Consider the following 23,707-nt stretch of genomic DNA (forward strand, 5'->3'; position numbering starts at 1 on the left):
CTTCAGTAAAGAACAGAGAAGCATAATCCTCACCTCCGTGTCCTTAATAGAATTGAAAACCCTTGACGCGTCCGCAAGACATTTTTTTTACTCTTTCTAGCATTGCAGCTTCTACCTATGTAGAGATAGCTGTGTCACTGTCAGAGAGGTAGGATTCTTTCTAGCACTGCTGCTTCTAACACAGTAGATGGAGCAATCCCACTGTTTAAGAGGTAGGACTCCAGCTCTCTCTCTCTTTTTTTTTCTTCGGTTGATTCCCTTGCTCTCTCATTCTCTTTGAGGCGTTATCGACGAGCTGAACGTGTTGTTCTTACGCACCCCTTCATCCCTCGCACCAACAGTTACATAAACTAATACGGAAGGAGAATGGCGCGTGTTCCCAGCATGCTTTTCTCTAGCAGGCTTGCCCTCTGCCTCTCTTTCCCACTGTTTTCATTAGACGACCTGGATATCTGGTGTCATCAACATTTTTTTTTCCGCGCAATTTCTCTAGAACGTTGTCCTCTTCCGCATTTGAAGAGGACAAAGGAGACAACATCTGACACTTTGTCCCTATCGAGGCCCACTTGCCTTTCTGAAAAGATGAAGGGCCATATTATCAAGCAAGGGCGATACATTATCGCCGCTTTTATCGGCAGGAAACTGCTGCTAAAGCGGCGATAATGGGCTTGATAATATGCCCTTGTGAATTCCCATAGAAGCCCATGTTGTGGTGTTAACATGGGCTTCTATGGGAATTCGCAAGGGCATATTATCAAACCCATTATCGCCGCTTTACGGCAGTTTCCTGCCGATAAAAGCGGTGATAATGTATCGCCCTTGCTTGATAATATGGCCCTCAGTCCTCGAGGCAGAGAGCTCTGGTACAACTATTTTCGGGGCTTAACCCAAAGTGATATTTTGCCATGTAGGCTTTTCCTTTCCCTAACAACAAGACCGTTTTTGAAGCTATATGTAGCAGCTCTTAGGGATGGAGCACGGGGTCTTGCATCACTCCCAACCACAAAGTAATAAAGGATGTGATGCTGGTTCACATTGTGTGTTTTTGTAAATCACCTTTTGTTGACTTCACTGGTGAGGCTCTAGGTGATGAGGGGGTAATGTCCAGCCCAGTGAAGGTATCACATAACACCATCCCCAAATCTGTGAGCTAACTGAGTGGCACCACGCCATCCTTGTAACCTGGATTCTACAATGTTAACTCCTTGGACACTCATGACGAGCTCAGCTCGTCATGAACAATGGTAATCCTGAGAAGTCAGCACAGCAGGAAAATAACACTAGCATCGATGTGGTTAAATCAAACTTCAGCACTGAAATGAAAATCGTGTAATTTACACTTAATATCATTGTGCTTAAAAGTCTATGTATGGGAAATGTAATGCAATAGTAACATGTAATTGTATAACTCAAATTTGTAGCTCCCCACTTGATGTACAAGATCCGGTATGTCCCCCCAGGCTCCCCGAACTCTACTCCAATTTATGTGCAGTGTTCCATTGGTTTGCAGCTAGGGGATTACTTCATAAATACCAGCACATCCATACATGCAGTCTATGGGGAAAACAAGGGTGAGCAGACTTGAGACCCATGAGCATGCCACAAGATACACGCATACGGAATGAGACCTGAGAGGTCTCAGCACAACCCTTGCAATATATAAGCTACTCATAAAGGGTCTCTCAAAAAAGGTACATAAATGCAAACACTTCCCTCTCCATTCCCTCCATTGTTCTTTTCAATCCAAATAACAGACTAACATGTCCACTGCTCAATTTTATTTTATATTTCCCTATACTAATTCACCACTAATACGTTTTGGGTTCCGGAGTTGTGTGCTGCTTGCTGAAAAGCGCTTCAACACCTTATCAGGTACAAGCACTATATAAATACAAACCCTTCCATCTTCTATCCCTCCACTATCCCTTTCAATCCAAATAACAGACTAACATGTCCACTGCTCAAATTAATTTCATATTTCCCTATACTAATTCACCACTAATCCTTTTTGGGTTCCGGAGTAGCGTGCTACTCGCCAAAAAAAACGCTTCAACGCCTCATCCGGGGTAGTAAGGGGTCTATAAATGCATTTAGAGTTACATTTCTAAGGATTCTGCTACACACAGATACTCCCATACACCCTAAGAACCCAAGGAAAATAGTACTTTTCCGCTGCAGTTCTATCCATGGCCTGTTTTACAACGAGACTAATCTAGGCAATCATTGCAATAGAAGAGAATATGATACAGTGTGTCATTCAGCAGTTTCACCCACTTCTTGCCTGTGACACTGTGGTAAAAGCATATATTTACACTGGGCTCAGTCTTTGTATATGTTGCATCCTCCCCCCCTGCTAAAGTTCCAATAGATGTCCCGGACTGCCCCATATGACAGAAATCCGGCAAGCCATATCCAGATCTGTGTTCTGGTACAAATATACCCTTCTGTAAAACGCTAGACATATCTGACTGAATTGGGGGCTAATATGGTGTCCCCTATAAAAACCGGGATCCCTAAACACACCCTAAAAGTGTCTGAATCTAAAAGGGGTTGGGGACTTTGTAGGTCAACAAATCATGGACGTTGACTCACCTCTAGGCCAGAAATAGCAGAAATGATAGTAGCAACCCGTAACCCCACAAATACATCACAGCGATTAGCTCTTCTTCCAACCTAGGCCCTAACCAGCTTCTTATTTCTTGATAAGGGGCTGGAGTTAAGGCAAGGCGTTAAAACTACAGTTTGTTGTCGGTCTGGGCCTCCATCTTTGACTGGAGTTTAGTCACATGCAACTTTTGAGTATAATACCTAATTTCTCCTTCCTGAATCTAGTATAGGGCAAGCATTGGCGAAGCCAGTAGGTCAGGTGTTGGCCCCAAGCCTTTTGGTTTTGTAAATTATTGTTTTGTCATGGTTCTTGTTAATCGTTATTGTTAGGGAAGCTTCAGAGCCTACACCAATCTGAGAAAAAAATGCTTTTAAAAGATAATGTTTTTGCTCCGGAAAGCACACATTGCTGAAGTAGTTCCTGCCATGTGAACAAACTACTCTGTGTGCGGATGTGCTCCATGTGAAAGAGCCGAATCCGGTCGCTAACAGCGAAGTCAACCAATGGCTGAAGTGGGCTGGGCAGTTTGCCCCGTGCTATATGCTGTTCAAGGCGGGTAGAAATATGAATGACACAATAATTGGCCAATGGATGAAGAGGGCTCTATGAAAGCCCCTAGAATTACATTAGAGCCACCATTTTATTATTATTAAAAACGTATGGGCTAATTCCGGTCCTAATGATGCCTGCCCAGCCCGTGATAGCCAAGAACGCTGGCTGTCTCTGGCTCTCCACGCACGTGCCCCTCGGAATGGGGGTCTTGCCTTACGCCTGCTCTGCAGGCTGCTGAGTGGGCAGGAATGCCAGGCGGACGGGCTCGGGGTGCTCCTGCGCTCTTGTTGCACGGTGCAGCTGAGCCCCCGTTGGACCGAGGAATGTCTGCGGCTTCCTTCGCACTTGCGGCCCTCTCCGGCCTGGCTCGGATGCTAACGGACTGTCACATACCTTGACAGCTGGCGGCTGCTGAGTAGGAAGTGCATCTGCGCCCGGCCCAGCTGCGGGCATTTCTCACATACTCCCATTTCTCGCAGCCTCTAGGGTGGCGCCGGTGGCAACAACTTAAAACCTTTCCTGATCAGACCGGATCATCTCTAGTGGAAAATCACCCCGCAAGAGGCCTCGGGCAGAGGCCGCTTTCAGAAGAACAACTGAGACGCACTGTCAGGGCACGAGCCGCTAATGACTGAACCCTTGTGAAGGGGAAGGAGGCCACACACCACACCCGGAGTGTACTCAACTACGCACGCGCACATCTAGTAGCCTTTTCACCACAAAACTCTCGCAAATCTCTCGCACAGGCACGATTGGCTTCTTACTTCCTGCCCCGCAAATCTCCATTCTGTCATAAACAGAAGTTTGCACTGGAATCAGGACTATACCAGATGCAGAAATAGGTCAACCGCAGAATCTGGATAAACCATTAAACCTTGCACACCTCTGAAAGGGAGAGGCCTGTAATAAGTTACACTACCATTCAAGTCTGACTTGAAAAGGAAGCTAGCCAGTTTAATTGTGTGTTCTTAGGCAGAGGTAAACTATTTTCCCAAGATGGCTGCACCACAATGTTGGTAGTTTGAAAGGTCTAGACATCAGCTTTGGTGTGAATGAGGGCCCCCGGGGAAAGTGAAGGTCGTAGACCAGTCTTCCTCATTGGTACTTCGTGCTGGGCGAAGGACAGGGTGGGGATAGGTCAAGTTAGGAAAGGGGAGGGTTTTAGGTAGGGCTATAAAGGTGTCAGGAGAGGAGTATCCGGTCTCTTCCTGTCACCAAGCACCACTGGGAGGGGTCTAAAATAGTTAGGAGGGATTTTTGCTGATAGGCCTACCTTCCCGCGGAACGTTGTAGACATGTCGTCACCAGACAGCAACGCGGTCTAGGCTGATCTGATCACACTGGGCGAAGCAGGCAGGGGCGATCTCCTACTGCCGGGCGTCCTCGACCAGACTTGGGTCGGGATGCACTGCCCGACACATTCGGCGTCGAGCGGGGTAGCTGTGGCAGTGGAAGCTTGTCTTCTGGATCCGCTACCTGCTGGGAAACTGGTGTCAGGCTGTGTGCGGGCCCCAAGCGAGAAGCAGTGGGAGCGAAGCGCTGGGGCCGGAGGAAAAGCCTCCCTGCGCGGCTCCTAGAGTAAGATGAGGCATTTCTAGCAGAGGGCGGTGGGGGAGGGCATTCCGCCACAGAGACAGTGCTGCAGCGTGCAGGCAGCTTGACGAGAGCAGAGGTTTTACATCTCCCAGGGGCAAATGGGCCGATTGATCTGTCGATGAGGCCCCCCGGGGAGTTCTGAGGGGCTGATGACTGGGCCCCTAGGCCCTCTATTGAAGAAAGGCAAGTGGGCCAAGCCTAGTCAGGGAACAGGAGGGCTGGGTTGAGAAGGGGCCAAAGATTGGCTCAGGAGCATTGATCAGATGAACCATTGGGGGGAGGGGGCCTTCTACACCAAGGGATATTCCACCCAGCAGATGACAGTGGGATATATTTGGAGTTATGTATCCGGGAGCAGCACCTCCTTATCCAGGAGAATGAAGAAAGATGGTCACGCATGCGCGAGGCCAGGAAGAGAGCAGCTGCACTCACTCCTGGGACAGGGACCCCCAGACTAATGAGACTCAAGGAAAAGATAACAGGACGGTTGGCCAAAGCGGCAGGGAGCAATGGGTATGGGTCTCAGAAGAGCAGGAGAGAGAGGGGGTTAAGGGGACAGCCAATACGGTGTAAGGAACACCCCAGGTTGGAGCAGCTTGGTGAGGGAGGAGGGAGCAAGACCGGCGGGTGAGGCCCGTAGAAAGGAGGCAATGCCAGCAGGGCACAAGACAGATCCAGGACGTTGGGCCGAAGCAGCAGGGGGTCCACAGCAACCTGCCCTCCATCGAGGGATGGCACAAAGGGAAAGGCGGTGAAGGATTGCCCATTACAACGTGAAGCGTCTGTGCAGGGTCAGAAACGTGTGGTGCTGGAGCCTGTTGTGACGATCCTGTGGGTGATGGGAGCTGATGTTTGAATATGAGGATGAGAGTGACAAATGAGCGGAAGGAGAGTTGTGGGATGACGAGGATGAGGCACTGGTGAGACCTGGGCTGGCAGTGAAGACAACCGGAGAAGTTGATATTTTTCAGGTGGCAAGTGCGGCCAAGGGTAGTGCCAAACCCAGCGGTCACCAAAATGGTGGTGGTCGACGCAGAGAAAAGATCGTAAGCAGTGACATGATGCCAGGTAAAGGCAATTGGTGGATGGCCTGGGATGGGGGGGCGGATAGGGGCACTTAGGTTAAGCCTTGTAGGTCTGTAGGGGTCGGCGATGGTGTGGTGGTCAAACCACAGACCACGAGGACGGGAGCCGTGGCGGCGCCTGCAGAACCAAAGGAAGGGAATAGTGGTAAGCAGCTTATGGGTACCTTGGTCCAGACGGACGTGACCATGGGGAAGGATGGGAAAGAAGAGACTGAGCAGGATAAATATGAGAAAAGGCTGCCCTAAATGGGTCAGGCGATGCATTTGGGATCCCATTTGTCAGAAAAAAATAAGAATAGGATCTGGAAACATGAATATGCAGACGTTTTCAAGCTCCTCCATAGGGAGATTCAGGCCAAAGAGGGATCCAAGGAAGAGGAGTGGGAGTTGACTAGGAGGTGGAGGGTGCCCATTAACATTGAAAATTGGACCTCTGCTTTCTTGATCTATGCTAGCATTTATTGTGTGGTCATTTAGACAGGGCAATCGCTTTCCTGAAATACATGGAGATCATTCGCAAAGCACAGATGCAATTTAGGGGATATGCCTGGCTGAGCTATATGAGGAGTTTCGGGCCAGGGTTAGTATTAACTCGGAAAGGCATGGAAGGAGGTGGATTCCGAACTTTGGATGCAGTGGATGTCGTCCACTCAATCCTCAGCGTCCACTCATACAGCCATCAGCCCCGTCCAGTTCCACAGGGAGCAGGATATTCTCAGAAACCACCTGGGCCCACCACAGGGGCATGCTCGAACTTTAATAAGGGTTACTGCCCCAGACATCCCTGTAAGTTTCAACATGAATGCTCCAAATGTGGGTGACGCCATTCTATTACACAATGTTTCACTTTGGCCAGACCGGCAGAGCAGTGGAAGGCCTCTAGAGGTCGGGGCAGTCTGGAGCGAAGGACCCCTACCCCAGTTAGAGTGGAAGCTCTGGCTCCATGGCTCTCAGTTTATCCTGACGAGAATGTGGCATTACAGTTTAAGTGAGGTTTCATTGATGGGTTTTGGGTGGGGTAGCAAGGTCCGAGGGGGGCGCAGATAGGTGGACAACTTGATGTCGGCCAGGGAACTTCCACAAGTGGTGGCGACAAAGCTGGACAAGGAAGTGACTGAAGGCAGGAATGCTGATCCATTTTTTGAATGGCCTTTGGAGGATTTGATAATTTCTCCTTTGGGAATGTTGCCATAAAAAAGTCAGGGAGACTTCCGGATGATTTACCGCCTATCGCAGCCTGAGGGTGAGTCGGTCAATGCCTTTATCGCTGAAGAGGATTCTAGGGTGCTGTACGCTTTGGTGGATCAAGTCCATGTTCCGCTTGCTGCCCATCCACCCTGCTTATTTCTCTCTGCTGGGAATGCAATTTGGGGATGCCATTTATGTGGATAAAGTCCCACCGGAGGGTTGTGCAGTGCCTTGTTTGAGCTGTGCAGTACTTTTCTACAGTGGGTTTTCACCAAAAGCAGCGGACTCCGAGGGGTGTCTCATTACCTTGACGATTTCTTGTTTGTGCTGGTGAGAGCTCCGGGTGACTGTGTTCAGGCGTTGCACCAATTTGAGGCCTTAACACAGGAGTTTTGTGTGCCTTTGTCACCTGAGAAAACGGCCAAACTTCGTTGTTTGTTGACGTTCCCAGGCATTGAGCTAGACTCAGTGCAGTGGGTGGCCTCTCTGCCGAAGTGGAAAGTGGAGGAGATCTAGGCTTTTCTGTTACAGGTCATTGGTGAGCAAAAGATTGAATTAAGGGCTGTGCAGAAATTGCTGGGTTTCCTGAATTTTGCCTGCAGGGTGGTGAGAGCAGGGAAGACTCTCTGCAGATGTCTCGGCAGTGATAAGGGTTGATCCTGACTCTGTGAAGCCTTGATGAAGCCGTAGGTGTCTTGAACCTAGGCGAAACGAGTTGGCGCAAGGAATGGACTTTGTGGAAAAAAAGGCCTCTGTCATAAACATCATTACTGTGGAGTTGAATTTTGGACTTATAATTTGCAATTGCATTGAATTTTTTGTGTGCTCCGAGACTTTGTGTTATATGTAATTTCAACTTCTGGAGAGAATAAAGGATTCTTTTAGTAACGGGACATGTGATTAATTTTTATATATGACATTAAACATTTGAAAATAATACACAGATTGCTTTCAGTTTACGGGATTATGTTCAAATCTGAAAAGATTTTTACAATGATGGGCAGTTTGTTCTCAATTAGCAGTTAGTTGTACAAATTCAAAAAAATGTGCAGGTAAAATAACAGGTGCCTTGTTGTTAAATGACTGATATACTGTGACCAAAGCATAAACTTATGGTCGATGTTTTTTTGTGTGTGCTCACAAGAGACTGCTACGAACTGCACAGAATATGGTGTGCCTCATTGTTGGGAAAAGGAGTTGTATATACGATTGATGATACTGTCTAGGTACTACAAATGACCATCTTTGGTTTTTGCAAATTTGTCTCTTATGGCATGCCCTGTTCACGCCTGAACTTGTTTGACTAATAGAAGCACTTATTTCCATGGATTGATGTACTCTTTCTAACCAACATAAGATAATCCCCTTGCAAATCTTTAAAAAAACGTAAATTTTTTTTAACATCTAAAAGTATTATCTAAGTGCTACTACTGTATGTTACCGGCTTGTAGCATATTTTAGCTTGGATATCTCGTTTTCAATACTTTGATATTGGGAAAAGGGTTCACCCTCACAAAACCTCGCAAGCACCGTGACCTTCTGTAAACAGGACTTTTTTTTCTGCCTCCTTTTTATAACAACTTTTTTAGATCTTTTGTAGAAATACATTTTTGAATTACCTGAAGAATACCAAATGCTATTCTTTGAATTTACTCTGGTTTTTCTTTTTCTCTCATTTTGTCACCAGCACACTTGACTGTCTTGCTCACTCTTTGGGGTCATTCTTTGCTGCCTTTATAGTACTGATTGAATTTTTACTTTGTTACAGCCTTGAGAAAGCCCTGGCGTGATCTGCCACATTGGAAACACGTGTCGGCTATCTTCCTTACTGTCAATAAAAACTTATAAAATAAACCAAGAGTGAAATGGATTAACTAAGTGGCAAATGAACACGAAATGGAATAATAGCCTTCTATCAGCAAAGCATTTGATAATAAGGATTTATCCTTGCTGATTAATTACTTGTTCAAAAGGAAGGAACATAAGCTCCTACATATACAACTCTACTTGACTTTGCGAAGCTATCACGGTCAAGAGCTTCAAGCATAGTTCCTTCATCTTCTAATTCTTTAGGAATCATTATCTAGACCCAGGATCCCTGGACCGGTTGTCTTTGTTCGAACCCATATTTTCTCCTCAGTGGCGACTGCGAGCTGGTGGGCTTTCAAACCAGCATGCTGAAATCCTCACTCTAGTTGCACTGCATAAGTGAGTGAAGAGAGTGGCCTGTCCCTGGGATAAGCTCCAGTTGACCTCACAGGGTCATCACCGCAGTTGGCTGCATGACACAACTTCCTGCTGAGGGCAAGAAGGAACAGGAAGTGGGCAGAAGTAAGGTACATCAAATGGGCTGGACGAGTACTTACCAGGAGATCCGCTTTTACCAGGTCTGATCAGTTTAACAGTAAGGTATATGAAAATAGAAAAGGCTAGCAGTACCTTCATTGCTACATAATTAATTATCAACATGAATGTGACAGAGATCTGCCAGCAGCTCAGGGGATTTGGGCAAGATAGGGACTCTATTTTCAAAGTAATAGAGATAAATTGGGCATTTTACAATACAATTTTCAAAAGCATTGGCTGGAAAGCTGTAGCTTTCCCAGGACGTTCTTATATTAAGGCTCACTCTTGCAGTCTCTTCAGAATGCTGACGCACGGGCACTTCTGAAAATTCCTAAATTCAAACCTGTATCCATTTACTGAATGATGTGCACTGGCTGCCTGTGAGAAGAGGGTGTCTTTCAAGGCACTGTGCCTTATGCACAAGGTGCTTTATAAGAAAAGCCCGTCGTATTTTCAAGAACGGCTCTCCTGGTTCGTGCCCAGCAGAAGCCTTAGACCTAGCTCTGCATTTATGGTTACGGTCCTAAGAATCAAACGAGCCAACTGGGGTGGCAGAACGTTAGCCTATCAAGGAGGAAAACTATGGAACTCTCCCCCCCTGGCTCTCCGCACACAGCCAGGTCTGCAGGTGTTTAGGAAGCAGCTGAAGACCTGGCTGTTTCCATATTAAATCAATGAGGTTACCTGGTCTTTCTCCCCCCCCCACCTCAAACCTATGACTCCATCTTTTTCCAGCCTGAATCTGTTCAGCGCTAAGACACCCTCAGGTAATGCGCACTTTATAAAATCATTTCATTCATTCATTCAATCAATATTCGTATTTGATTGGTAGCCAAGTCCTCATTTCAGTTCCCAAGCTTGTTTAATGGAATTCTTCCACTTACTGGACATACTCTCAAGTAGCCCTCAAAAAAGCAGCTTTGTTTTTGTGTAGGTAAACATAATTTCTCCAAATAATAGTTTGTCTTTTATTATAAATATACTCTTATCTCTAAACACATTTTTTAAATGTTTTTTTATACAACTTGCCTATTATTGTCAGCAAGTACACCCTGCCATTAAATGAAGCTACTCTCATTTTGACCCTAGTCTCATTTTGCCATCAAATACTAGTTTCCATTTTTGGTGATTACACATTTTCTTATCCATACAAAATGTTGTAAAATACTGAAAATAAAAATGTTTGCCCCCAAAAGATCAACTTTTAGTTTTCAGTAAATAAAGTACTTTTACCACCAAGTACACACTTGTCATTTTTATCCCCTAGTCTCATTACTACAGTTCCCACGGAACTGGTACTGCCTCCCTTTTCCATGTTCCCATGCTATGTACTGACATCACCTTCCTATGTCTAGGAAGACCCTCACATACCCATGTACTATTTAGCTTGTGTATCAGAGCCCTATGCAAGGGGACGTCAACAGGATGCCAGCAATGGCCTCCAGGTGTCAGGGTTAGTAACCAAATGCCAGGGATGTCTACCCGATGTTGAGGATGGCCAATAGTTATCATGGATGTCCAATACACTACAATGATGCCAGTAAGAGGCAGAGAAGCCTATCTTATGTAGAGACAACCGCCCAATGCCACATAGGAGTCTTGAGGCACACCATATGCCAGTGAGTCCCAAAAGGCGCCAGAAAGGCATTTAATATGACAGAAATAGTCACTATTATGTTCCAGGGATGAAAAATAGATGCATGGAAAAGCCAACGTATGACAAGGATGGCCACCACATGGAGGAAATATGCCCTGTATGTGGCTAGTGCAAACAGGAAGGACGGGGTTGTCGTAGCAGCTAGCTGCATTAAGGCCCTGCACTGTACTGCTATTCACATTAAAATTGGTCTTCTCTTTGATAGAAGAGCCATCATCAGAAGCTGTCCATATGTCCATAACCGAACAAGGGGGCCTATTAGGATGGCGGACGGACCTGCGTCCGTCCGCCACCCCAGAGGAGGAGAGACCGTCCACAGGGGCAGCGGCGGTCCCTCCGTGCGAATTAGGATGTGACCGCCACCCTGGCGGTCACATCCTGTATTTTTAACATTGCGGCGGGTGCTGCTTGAAGCAGCACATGCCGCAATGTTAAAAAAAGCATGTTTACCTTTGCATGCACGAAGCTGCAGGCACCGTGTTGTGCCTGCTGCTTCGTGCACGCAAAGGCAGGGGGGTACCATAGGTACCCCCCATGTGCACCCCCTACCCCCCCTTCACCCCAGGGGGCCCGCAACGGGCCCCCAAAGAAAACACAGTATGCCTTTCCACGGCGGAAATGCCGCCGTGGAAAGGCATAGGAGCGCCGCAATCCTAATATGGCTGGCGGTGTCTGATAGACACCGCCAGCCATGTTAGAGCTTTTCCGCCGCGGTCGGAAGGCGACCACAGCGGAAAAGCGGCGGACGGAAAAAAGATGCCCCTGCCATCCTAATCTGGCGGGGGGTCTTTTATCAGTCCGCAGCGGATAATCTGCATCCTCCGGGCCGGCGGTATCATAATCGGCCCCTTAATGCCGCAGCTGAATGTGATGACCGTGTGCTTTAATTGATAAAATAAGAATTTCTGCATCAAGTATTAGTGTATTAAATCATCCCAGGCTGCTTAAAGTGTAATGAAAATATTGAAATGTTGAGAACACCATTGAAGACAATGGAGTGTGTGAGGTCCATTCATGGGTGTAGTAGGCATTTTGATCTAAGACTTTGATGTTTGTTTTTCTGTTTCTCCCTTTTAATTAAAAAACTTCTTCCCACAGCAGGTATGACGCACTATTAGCCTTATAATACACTTCTGCCTTGGGCTATACTGTTTGTTTAAGATTGTCTTTCTAGTTCTACCCCTTCATCTGCGGCTACAACTCATGTTGAGGGCTTTAAAGAACCTGTATGGCCCACAGCAGTGGGTTATTAAGGTATAGTAAGGGACATTTAAAGGCCCTATCGTTATATGATGCACTACAACTTCATTTCACAGCACTACGTGTGAAAATGCAGACTTCCCTCTTTCTATGTTTTAACTGCCCATAGTAATTTGATTGAGCCTTTGAACCTTGGGACCTGCTGTGCTGTTTTTCACACAGGGCAGAACCAGGGTCAGACTAGAACAGAAAAAAGTGCAAAGCCCCAGAGTGAAAATGGCTTCCATTGGTGAATTAAATAGATAAACAAGCATTGGCGAAGCCAAATGGACTCACTTTTGAGAAAGCTACTGGTAGTGGCAATGTGTTTAGCCATGTTGTACATGAGTCTGGCTCCTGTTCAGCATGGCTACAATTTAGTGGTGTGGAGTGCGGTACATTGGGATAGATCTGATTGAGGTATATTGGGGTAGATTTGAGTGAGGTAGATTGGAGTAAAGAGCAGTGAGGTATAGTGGGGTAGATTGTGGTGGAGTAGAGTGGGAAGAGTGGAATAGGGAGCTTAGATTGGAGTAGAGAGGAGTAGAGGAAGGAGATTGGAATTGTGTGGGGTAGAATGGATTGGTTGGGTTGATTGGAGTGGGGTATATTGGAGTGCGGTATATTGGACTCAGGCAGATTGGAGGGAAGGGGAGTAGTTTGGGTTAGAACAGAGTGTATTGGGGTAGAGTGGAGTAGTTTAGATCCGAGTGGATTGGGGTAGATTGGAGTGGGGTGAGTTCAGACCATCTCTCCTGAGTTAGTATCTTGTTGCATCCTTCTTCAGATGGACAACATATCGGCAGTACGATACATCAACAAGCTGAGGGGCACACGGTCCCCAATGTTGGTGGAGATCGCCAAGGATTTCTGTCACTATTGCCTCTTTCACCAGGCTTCAGGGAAAGCGGACTACATTCCGGGTCAATCCAACACAGTAGCGGTCTAGAACTTACCTGAAGGGTTACAGCAATTGGCAGCTCCATCCGTCATTGTTTCAGATGATTCACTCGATCTGGTGCCCATGTGCGATAGATCTGTTAGCCTCCAGACTGAATCACCAGCTAGAGATTTTTGTTCAGCTGGTAGAGCCACAGATGCTTTTTCACAGGATTGGTCCACAACCTTGAACTCTGCGTTTCCTCCATTTGTCCTCATTTCCAGGGTGGCGACTCAGATTGGAGTGGATTGGGGTGGGTAGATTGTGGTAGATTGGAGTGGAGCAGATTGGGGTATAGTGGAGTAGAGGTGATAGAGGTAGATTGGAGTGGAGTGGAGTGGATTGGAGTGGATTGGGTTAGAGTGGATTGGGTAGATTGGAGTGGAGCAGGGCAAATTGGGGTAGGCAAGTCACTTGGGGTAGATTTGAGTGGAGTGGGGGTATTTTGGGGTAGATTGAGCAGAATGGGGTAGATTGGAGTGGGGTGGGGGTACATTGGGGTAGAGTGCAGTGGGTATTTTGAAGTGGAGGGGTGTCGTTTGGAATGGAGTGGGGTAGATTGGAGTAGATTCAAATGGAGTGGAGCGGGGTACAGTGGGGGTAGATTTGGAATGGAGTGGAGTAGATTGAAGTAGATTGCAGTATTAGAGTGGAGTAAGGTAGATTGAAATGGAGTAGATTGAACTGAGGTAGAGTGGAGTTGAGTGGGGTATATTGGAGTGGATTGGGGTAGACAAGTGGGCTAGATTAGAGTGGTATGTGGTAGATTGAAGTGGGGTAGATTGGGGTAGAGTTGAGTTGGGTAGATTGGGTTAGATTGGAGTAGGGTATATTGGGGTATAGTGAAGTGTTGTGGATAGGGGTAGATTTGAGTGGGATAGATTGGAATGGATTGGGATAGATTGAGTGGATTGGAGTGGGGTAGTCTGGAATGGAGTGGGGTAGATTTGAATAGAGCAGAGTGGGGTAAATTGGGGTGAGATCTATTGGAGAGGGGTAGATTGGAGTAGGTTAGATTGGAGTGGGTGGGCTAGAGTTGGGTGGGGCTGGGTGGACTGGGGTGTATAGAGCTAGATTGGGTTGGAGTGGGGTAGACTGAGGTGTTGTGGGGTAGACTGGGTAGATTGGAGAAGGGTACATTGGCGTGGGGTAGATTAGGGTGGGGTAGATTGGGGTGGATTGGGGTGGAGTAGATTGATGTGGATGGATTGGGGTAAATTAGGGCAGAGTGGGGTAGATTTGGGTGGTGTGGGGTAGATTGGAGTGGAGTGGGCTAGATTGCTGTACATTGGAGGGGGTAGATGTGGTTGATTTGAGTGGTATGAATTGGGGTAAATTGAAGAGGAGTGGAGTGGGGTAGATTGGAGTGGATTGGGGTAGAGTGGAGTATAGTGGTAGATTGAAGTGGAGTGGGATATATTGGGGTAGACAAGTGGCTTGGGGTTAATTGGAGTGGAGTGGGGGTATATTGGGGTAGATTGAGCCGAATGGGGTAGATTGGATTGGGGTAAATTGGGGTAGAGTGGAGTGGTGTTTATTGGAGTGGTGGGGTGTAGTTTGGAATGGAGTAGGGTAGACTGGAGTGGATTGAGGTAGACTGGAGTAGATTGAAATGGAGTGGAGTGGGGTGGATTGGGGTAGATTTGGAGGGGAGTGGGGTAGGTTGGAGTGGAGTAGATTGAAGTTGATTGCAGTAGTAGATTGGAGTAAGGTAGATTGCAATGGAGTAGATTGAATAGAGGTAGATTGGAGTTGGTTGGGGTATATTGGAGTGGATTGAGGTAGACTGGAGTGGGATGGGGTAGACAAGACAAGTGGGGTAGATTAGAGTAGAATGTGGTAGATTGAAGTGGGGTAGATTAGGGTAGAGTGGATTTGGGTAGAATGGGGTAGATTGGAGTATAGTAGGGTAGATTGGGGTAGAGGGAAGTGGGGTGGAAAGGGGAGATTGGAGTGGATTTGGGTGGTTTGGAGTGGGGTAGTCTGGAATGGAGTGGGGTAGACTGGGGTAGATTTGGATGGAGCGGAGCAGGGTAGATTGGGGTGAGATAGATTGGAGAAGGGTAGATTGGAGTAGGGTAGATTGGAGATGGGTAGGCTAGAGTCGCGTGGGGTTGAGTGTATTGGGTTGTATTGAGCTAGATTGCGTTGGAGTGGGGTAGACTGAGGTGGTGTGGGGTAGATTGGAGTAGGGTACATTGGAGTGGGGTGGGTCGGGGTGGTGTCGGGTAGATTGGAGTGGTGTGGGCTACATTGTGGTACATTGGAGTGGGGTAGATGTAGTAGATTTGAGTGGTGTAGATTGGGGTAAATTGAAGAGGAGTGGAGTGGGGTAAATTGGAGTGGAGTAGAGATTGGAGTGTGGTAGATTAGAGTTGAGTAGGTTGGAGTAGATTGTAGTGGAGTCAGATGGACTGGGGTAGATAGAAGCGGAATGGGGTCGACTGGAGTGGCGTTGAGTGGGGTAGATTGGAGTAGAGTGGGTTAGACTGGCGGGGATTGGGGTAGATTGGAGTAGGATAGATTGTGGTAGATCGAAGTGCAGTGGTTTATATTGGTGTCGAATGGCATAGAGCATGGGTACTCACAAACTTTTTCTCGGGGGCCACAATTACAGTGTGGTTTGTGTCCGAGGGCTGCACCAGTGGGGGCGGGGTCAGTGGGGGAAGGGGCGGGGCTAGAGAAGAAAAAAAACTGACCATGAGGTTGATCGCAGGTCCCTGCAGCGGACGCCTTCGTCCACTGAGCCACCAGACCCGGCATACACAGATTTCTCTCTCTCTCTCTCTCGTTCTTTCTCTGTCGCTCTCTCTCTCTCTCTCTCTCTTTCTCCCTCTCTCTCCCCCTCTGTCTCTCTGTCTCCCTCTGTCTCACTCCCTCTCACTCCCTCTCTCCCTCTGTCTCACTCACTCTGACTGTCTCACTCCCTCTCTCCCTCTGTCTCACTCACTCTGTCTCCCTCTCTCTCTGTCTCCCCCTCTCTCTCTCTGTTTCCCTCTCCCAGTTTCCCTCTACCTTCCTCTATTTATATCTCCTTCCTTCTCCCTCCTTCCCTCTCTCTCCTTCCTTCTCTCTCCTTCCCTCTCCCTCCTTCCCTCTCCTTCCCTCTCCCTCCTTCCCTCTCCTTCCCTCTCCCTCCTTCCCTCTATCTCCCTCTCTCTCCTTGCCCCTCCCTCACTCTGAGGTCTCCCTCCCTCACTCTGAGGTCTCCCTCACTCACTCTGAGGTCTCCCTCACTCACTCTGAGACTCCCTCACTCACTCACTCTGAGGTCTCCCTCACTCACTCACGCACTCTGTCTCCCTCACTCACTCTGTCTCCCTCACTAACTCTGTCTCCCTCCCTCGCGCTCTCTCCGTCTGCCTCTGTCTCCCTCCCTCGCTCTCCCTCTGTCTGCCCGTCTCCCTCCCTTGCTCTCCCTCTGTCTCCCTCGCTCTCCGTCTGTCTCCCTCGCTCTCCCTCTGTCTCCCTCGCTCTCCCTCTGTCTCCCTTGCTCTCCCTCTGCCTCCCTCGCTCTCCCATGGTCTCCCTCGCTCTCCCTCACTCTCCCTCGCTCTCCCTGTGTCTCCCTCGCTCTCCCTCTGTCTCCCTCGCTCTCCCTCGGTCTCCCTCTGTCTCCCTCGCTCTCCCTCTGTCTCCCTCACTCTCCCTCGGTCTCCCTCTGTCTCCCTCGCTCTCCCTCGGTCTCCCTCTGTCTCCCTCGCTCTCCCTCTGTCTCCCTCACTCTCGCTCTGCCTCCCTCGCTCTCCCTTGCTCTGCCTCCATCGCTCTCCCTCTGTCTGCCTGTCTCCCTCCCTCGCTCTCCCTCGCTCTCCCTCTGTCTGCCTGTCTCCCTCCCTCGCTCTGAGGTCTCCCTCCCTCACTCTGAGGTCTCCCTCACTCACTCTGAGGTCTCCCTCACTCACTCTGAGGTTTCCCTCACTCACTCACTCACTCTGAGGTCTCCCTCACTCACTCACTCTGTCTCCCTCACTCACTCTGTCTCCCTCGCTAACTCTGTCTCCCTCCCTCGCGCTCTCTCCGTCTGCCTCTGTCTCCCTCCCTCGCTCTCCTTCTGTCTGCCTCTGTCTCCCTCCCTCTGTCTGCCCGTCTCCCTCCCTAGCTCTCCCTCTGTCTGCCCGTCTCCCTCCCTGGCTCTCCCTCTGTCTCCCTCGCTCTCCCTCTGTCTCCCTCGCTCTCCCTCTGTCTCCCTCTGTCTCCCTCGCTCTCCCTCTGTCTCCCTCTGTCTCCCTCTGTCTCCCTCGCTCTCCCTCGCTCTCCCTCGCTCTCCCTGTGTCTCCCTCGCTCTCCCTCTGTCTCCCTTGCTCTCCCTTGCTCTCCATCGCTCTCCCTTGCTCTCCCTCTGTCTCCCTCGCTCTCCCTCGGCCTCCCTCTGTCTCCCTCGCTCTCCCTCTGTCTCCCTCGCTCTCCCTCGGTCTCCCTCGCTCTCCCTCGGTCTCCCTCGCTCTCCCTCTGTCTCCCTCGCTCTCCCTCTGCCTCCCTCGCTCTCGCTCTGCCTCCCTCGCTCTCCCTCGCTCTGCCTCCCTCGCTCTCCCTCGCTCTCCCTCCCTCGCTCTCCCTCGCTCTCCCTCTGTCTGCCTGTCTCCCTCCCTCGCTCTCCCTCTGTCTGCCTGTTTCCCTCCCTCGCTCTCCCTGTCTGCCTCAGTCTCCCTCGCTCTCCCTTGCGCTGCCTCCCTCGCTCTCCCTCTGTCTGCCTCTGTCTCCCTCCCTCGCTCCGCCTCTGTCTGTCTGTCTCTCTCCCTCGCTCTCCCTCTGTCTGCCTGTCTCTCTCCCTCGCTCTCCCTCTGTCTGCCTCTGTCTCCCTCACTCTCCCTCGCTCTCCCTCTGTCTGCCTGTCTCCCTCCCTCGCTCTCCCTCTGTCAGCCTCTGTCTCCCTCCCTCGCTCTCCCTTTGTCTACCTCCCTCGCTCTCCCTCTGTCTGCCTGTCTCCCTCCCTCGCTCTCCCTCTGTCTGCCTCTGTCTCCCTCACTCTCCCTCGCTCTCCCTCTGCCTGCCTGTCTCCCTCCTTCTCCCTCTGTCTGCCTCTGTCTCCCTCTCTCGTTCTCCCTCTGTCTGCCTCGCTCTCCCTCTGTCTGCAGTGCCTGTCTCTGTCTCCTTCCTCACTTCCTCTTCATCTCACCCTGCCTGTGTGTGCCCGGGCTGAGACAGCTTCTGGGCACACACACACTCAGCCAGCCAGCCGCATCGAGCACTTCACAGGTCTTTAAAAGACCACTCGCATGCTAATGAGGCTTTGTTCACCTCCTAGGCCCCTGCACCCCCACTCTGACGGAAATCACCCGGCCCTCACAGAGAGTCTCTGCATCGCGCTGCCTCAAGGGTGTTTGCTGAGATTCTTTAAAAAACATATAAATATGGGTACGATGTCTGCACGGTCCGCGGGCCGCCAGGGAAGGCTTGCCGGGCGGCCCGCGGGCCAAACTATGAGTACCCGTGGCATAGAGTGAAGAGCGGCATATTGGGGTAGTTTGGAGTGGAGTGGGGTAGATTGGGGTAGACTTGAGTGGAGTAGATTGTAGAGAAGTGGAGTGGGGTACATATTTTTTTAACACACTTTATTGATTTTGCTTTGAACCATTGTATTCATGAATACGTTTTATACAGATTTTGTTGAGAAGCCGATTATCATATATTTGTTGGTTACAATACTTTACAGCTGGTGATGTATTCTGGGTTTGCGTAGTTTAAGCCATGTATTCCTATTCCTTAGTTTGGTTGAAGATAAACCTTTAATATCAAGGTATAATACATATGTGTTATGTTAACAACTCCATCAACCCTCCCCCCGGCCTTAATCTGGCTCTATCTGGTTTATTCACTACTATGTTATCGTGTCTCGGTCACCTTCATGTTACATATGTGGTGTTATTGTGTTTACTATGTGGTTGCACATCCGATCTGTGCTTGTGCTGGGCTTGACTGTTCAATGTTAAGTATGTATACACTTTCTATGTTCCAGGGGCTCTGGGTAAGGGATCAAGTTCCAGGGCCTTGAAGGCCTCTAACATTAGATCCCATTCCATAGAGATCTGATTATTTTGCAGTCCTCGAGCTTCTTCCCGCCTAATGGCTGCTCTCTCCGCTCTGCCCCAGCGCACCACTTCACCATGCCAATTGTGCACTGTTGGAGCTTTAAGTGATTTCCATCTCATTGTTATGGAACGTTTAGCGATAAGTAAACCTATATCTATGAAACAGAGCTGTACCTTGTGTGATTTTGAGTGTCTATAGAGCCCTAATATGCACCTTTCAACTGTTTCACTAATTTGAAGATTTGCCACTGTTTCTATGCTGTACTGTACTTCCGTCCAGTATACGTTAAGACTTGGGCAGGACCATAAACGGTGGACAATGTCGGCTCCTTCTACTTTCATTGGGGGCAGTGATGCTGTGTATTGGGGAACATATACTGAAGGCGGTGTGGTGTAAGGTAGGCCCTTTGTAAAATCATATATTGTTTAAATTAAAATTTTTCATTTTGTGACACTTTCTTGGGATATTCTATGATGTCGGCCCATTCCTTGTCAGAGAATTCCTTCTCTATGTCCCTGGACCACTTGTTACGCAGTTCGACGAGGGATATCTCAGCATGTGCCCGGGTTCCTTTATATATCCATTTTATGAGATGGCACCCTTCTCCCATTAAATACATTGCCTGCACTAATTTGTGTGTTGGGGGTTCCTCCCTGGCAGGAGCCCAGTGTCTCTTTACATATCGGAGTATAGCAGCATGTGTCATATATAAATTACCCGGGACCCTGTTCTCCTGTGTGAAGTTCTCAGGGTCCATCAGGATGCTATTATTGAAGAGTGCCCCTATAGTATCAACCCCTCTCTCAGACCAAGCAAGGATGCTGTGTCTCGTGATCTGCCCATTGGGCATTGGGAGTCCTACAAGGGGGGTGTTATTTGCATATGGGATGCATTGGTTTGTGTATTGTATGGTTTTTTCCAGTATGCAATGCTATGCGTAATAGCATCGGTGTATCTTGAGTGATCTTGCTTCGGGGCAGAAGTAGGATGTGTAAAGTTCCTCAGTTAATGTCATGTATAATGTATCCTAGTTCCTGTAGGTTACGGTCAGCGACCAGGTAAGAAATTCACTGGAGTTGTCTTGCATAACAATATGCACGGAAGTCTGGTGCCCCTAACCCTCCCCTACTTGTCTCTAGCTGTAGTTTATTGAGCCCCACCCGTCTTCGAAAATCAAGTCTGATAGTATTGTGTCGAGTTTTTTAAAGAGAGAGGTAGGGACCAGTACGGGCAGATTAGTAAAGAAATATAAAAGGCGTCGGAGAACCACCATCTTGGATATGACTCTACGGCCCATCAGTGAAAGTGGCAGTGCTTCCCAGAAGGTGACCTGGGAGCGGATCGCCCTGATCACTCTGGTCAGGTTGCCCTCTATGAAATCTTGCTGGGATCTGTAAAATGTAATAGTTAGGTACTTGAACGTGTGCTGCGCTACTGATAGGGTTTATTGCCCAAATCGAGTCGCATCTGAACGATCACCTTCACGGAAAAAGAAAGTGTGTGATTTTGTCTCGTTTATGGCAAGTCCTGATATGTTCTCAAATTGTGAGAAAGCACTCGATATTGGTTCCAGAGTGTCGCTCAGATCGCGGACATATATTTTTAAGTCATCTGCATATGCTGATAGCACGTGTGTGGTGTTGCCTAGTTGGAGTCCCTTGTGTCCTGCCTCCTTTCTTAGTCTAATGGCTAATGGCACCCGGGCTATTACACATAATAGTGGTGACAGGGGGCACCCTGGCCGCGTGCCTCTGCCTACTGGGTATGCACGCGATATGTAGCTAGAGGTACAGACTCTAACTGAGGGAACTGCGTATAGAAGCCGTATCCATTGTATATATGCAGGTGGTATACCAAACTTCTCAATGGCCTTAAACATTTAGTCCTATTTGATTGTATCAAATGCTTGTCTTAGGTCTAGTGTAATGCATCCTGCATTTGTATGGTCTCCAGGGATGGCTTCCATAACATGGTACAGTCTACTAATGTTCAGTGAAGTGCTGCGTGCTGGCACAAGCCACTTTGGTCAATGTTGATTAATTTAGTCAGGTACGGTAGTAGCAAGCATGCCAGTATTTTGCTCAGTATCTTGTATTCTGTGACTAGGAGTGATAATGGGCGGTATCCTGTGAAGTCCGTTGCAGCTCGCCCCAGCTTTGGGTGTGAGACCACTAGCGCTTGCATGGTGGTGGGGGATAGATGGCCTACCTCTAGCGCTGTCTTGTATAACTGCTCCAGCTGGGGGACTAATGTCTAGAAAAATGTGTCAAAAAATTGGATCGGCAGGCCATCAGGGCCCGACGCCTTGTTGTGCGGTAGCTCTCTTAATGGCTGCTTTGATTTCTGCTCTCGTGATGGGTCTTGCCAGCTCGTCTTGGGCTTCTTTCCTAAGTTGGGGGTGGATCAGACCATTCAAAAAGGCATCTATGGGCGTGCTTGCCAAATGCATGTGTGCACCACACAAGGTTTCATAGTAAATGCAAAAGGGCTTGTTGAATTTTTGTTAGGTGAGTGCAGTTTCCCCACCGGTGTGATTATTTTATGTATAGCGGTGGGTGGTGGTGTATCCCTCAGTATCCTTGCAAGAAGTGCACCCGATTTGTCCCCCTCTGTGTATTTTATCTGGGTCTGTGGTCTATCGCTCTGAGACTTTCTAGCAAATCAGCGTGCTGTATGGGCGCCTCTTGTAGTGGTACTGCTTTTGTTATGTCTCTTGCTGCTTCTTGCTCTAGTGCATTCATGTAATTTTCTATTGTTTTAAGGCTATTGTGTATCTCCTGTCTTGCCCCGTGAGTGGTTCTAATTACAGTGCCTCTTACGACCGCATTGAATGCATCCCACTCCACAATGTTCGAGAAAGCGGTATTCGTGTTTTCTGCTAAATAATTGGTAATGGCAGTGGACAGTGTACTGCTGAAGACGGCGCCCTCCTGCATTTGGGGCCCGAATTTCCAGGTAGGGACCGGGGTGGGGATTCTGTCCCATGTAAAGGATATCTCTAATGGGTTGTGATCTGAAAAGGTCTTCCCTCAATAAGTGGCGTGTGCCACTTGTGTGGAGATGGGAAGTAATATCGATTTTTTATATCGATGTTAGTAATATCGAAGTTAGTAATATCGATAGCATATATATCGATGTAACTAATCTCGATGTTACTAATATCGATATTTGTATTATTGTTTTGTATTTTATTATGTATGTGTAATATGTTTTTGTTAAGTATTTTAATTGTTTTAAATTATATGTGTACTATTCTTATATATTAATATTGTTATTTTTAAGTAAATTTTATGTTTTAGTAACGGAGCGGGTGGTGGGTTTATAGGGGAATAGGGTGGGAAGTAATTTAAATATACTAAATTAATTATTAATTTTTAGGAATTATGAATTAATTTAAATTAATTTTAGTTTTTATTTCTGTGGCAGGTTGTGGGTTTATAGCGGAATTGACTGGGAAGTAATTTAATTGTAATTAATTAATGATTTATATTTATTTATTGGTATGGATAATTATTTTATTTATAATAAATTATGAATAGGCAATTACTTATTTTAATTGATAATTACTTTTTTAATTGGTAATTAATGTTTCTAATTGTTAATACATTTTTTAATTGGTAATTAATGTTTTTAATTGGCAAATAATTTTTTTATTTGGTAATTAATTTTTTAATTGGTAAATAATTTTGTTAATTGGCAATTACTATTTTTAATTGGTAATTCATTTTTATTAATTGGAAATTATTTTTAATTAATTGGTAATCAATGTTTCATAAAAAGTATTATTTGATATGAAAAATATTTTTATTGTTTAATAATTTTTAATTGTGAATTAATTTTAAATAATTAATGCTTTTTTGTAATGAAAAATATTTTATTCTTTCATATTTATTATTTGGTGGCTAATATGTATTAATTAATATGTATTGGTATTGATTGTTAATTTATTGTTAATTAATTATTCAATTGTAATTGCTTTTGTTAATTATTAATTGTTTGTAAATGATGTAATTTTATTTAAAAATGTAATTATTCATTTTTTTAAATACAAAAATTATTTATAAGTATGTCGTATTTAAATTCTACGCTATCCAACGTTTTCCTTACTGTTTCACTCCCTGGAGTTGGAATAGTAATTTTTACCCGTATGCTATCCAACGCTTTCCCTACTGTAGCACCCTCTGGAGTTGGACTAGTAATTTTTACCCCTATGCTATCCAATGCTTTCCCTACTTTTGCACTCTCTGGAGTTGGAATAGTAATTTTTTAACCCCTATGCTATCCAACGCTTTCCCTACTGTTGCCCCCTCTGGAGTTGGGATAGTAATTTTTACCTCTACGCTATCCAATGCCTTCCCTACTGTAGCACTCTTTGGAGTTGGAATAGTAATTTTTACCCCTACGCTATCCAACGCTTTCCCTACTGTTACACCCCCTGGAGTTGGGATAGTAATTTTCACCCC

Source organism: Lissotriton vulgaris, chromosome 9 (assembly GCF_964263255.1).
Source record: "Lissotriton vulgaris chromosome 9, aLisVul1.2, whole genome shotgun sequence".
Classification (NCBI taxonomy): domain Eukaryota; kingdom Metazoa; phylum Chordata; class Amphibia; order Caudata; family Salamandridae; genus Lissotriton; species Lissotriton vulgaris.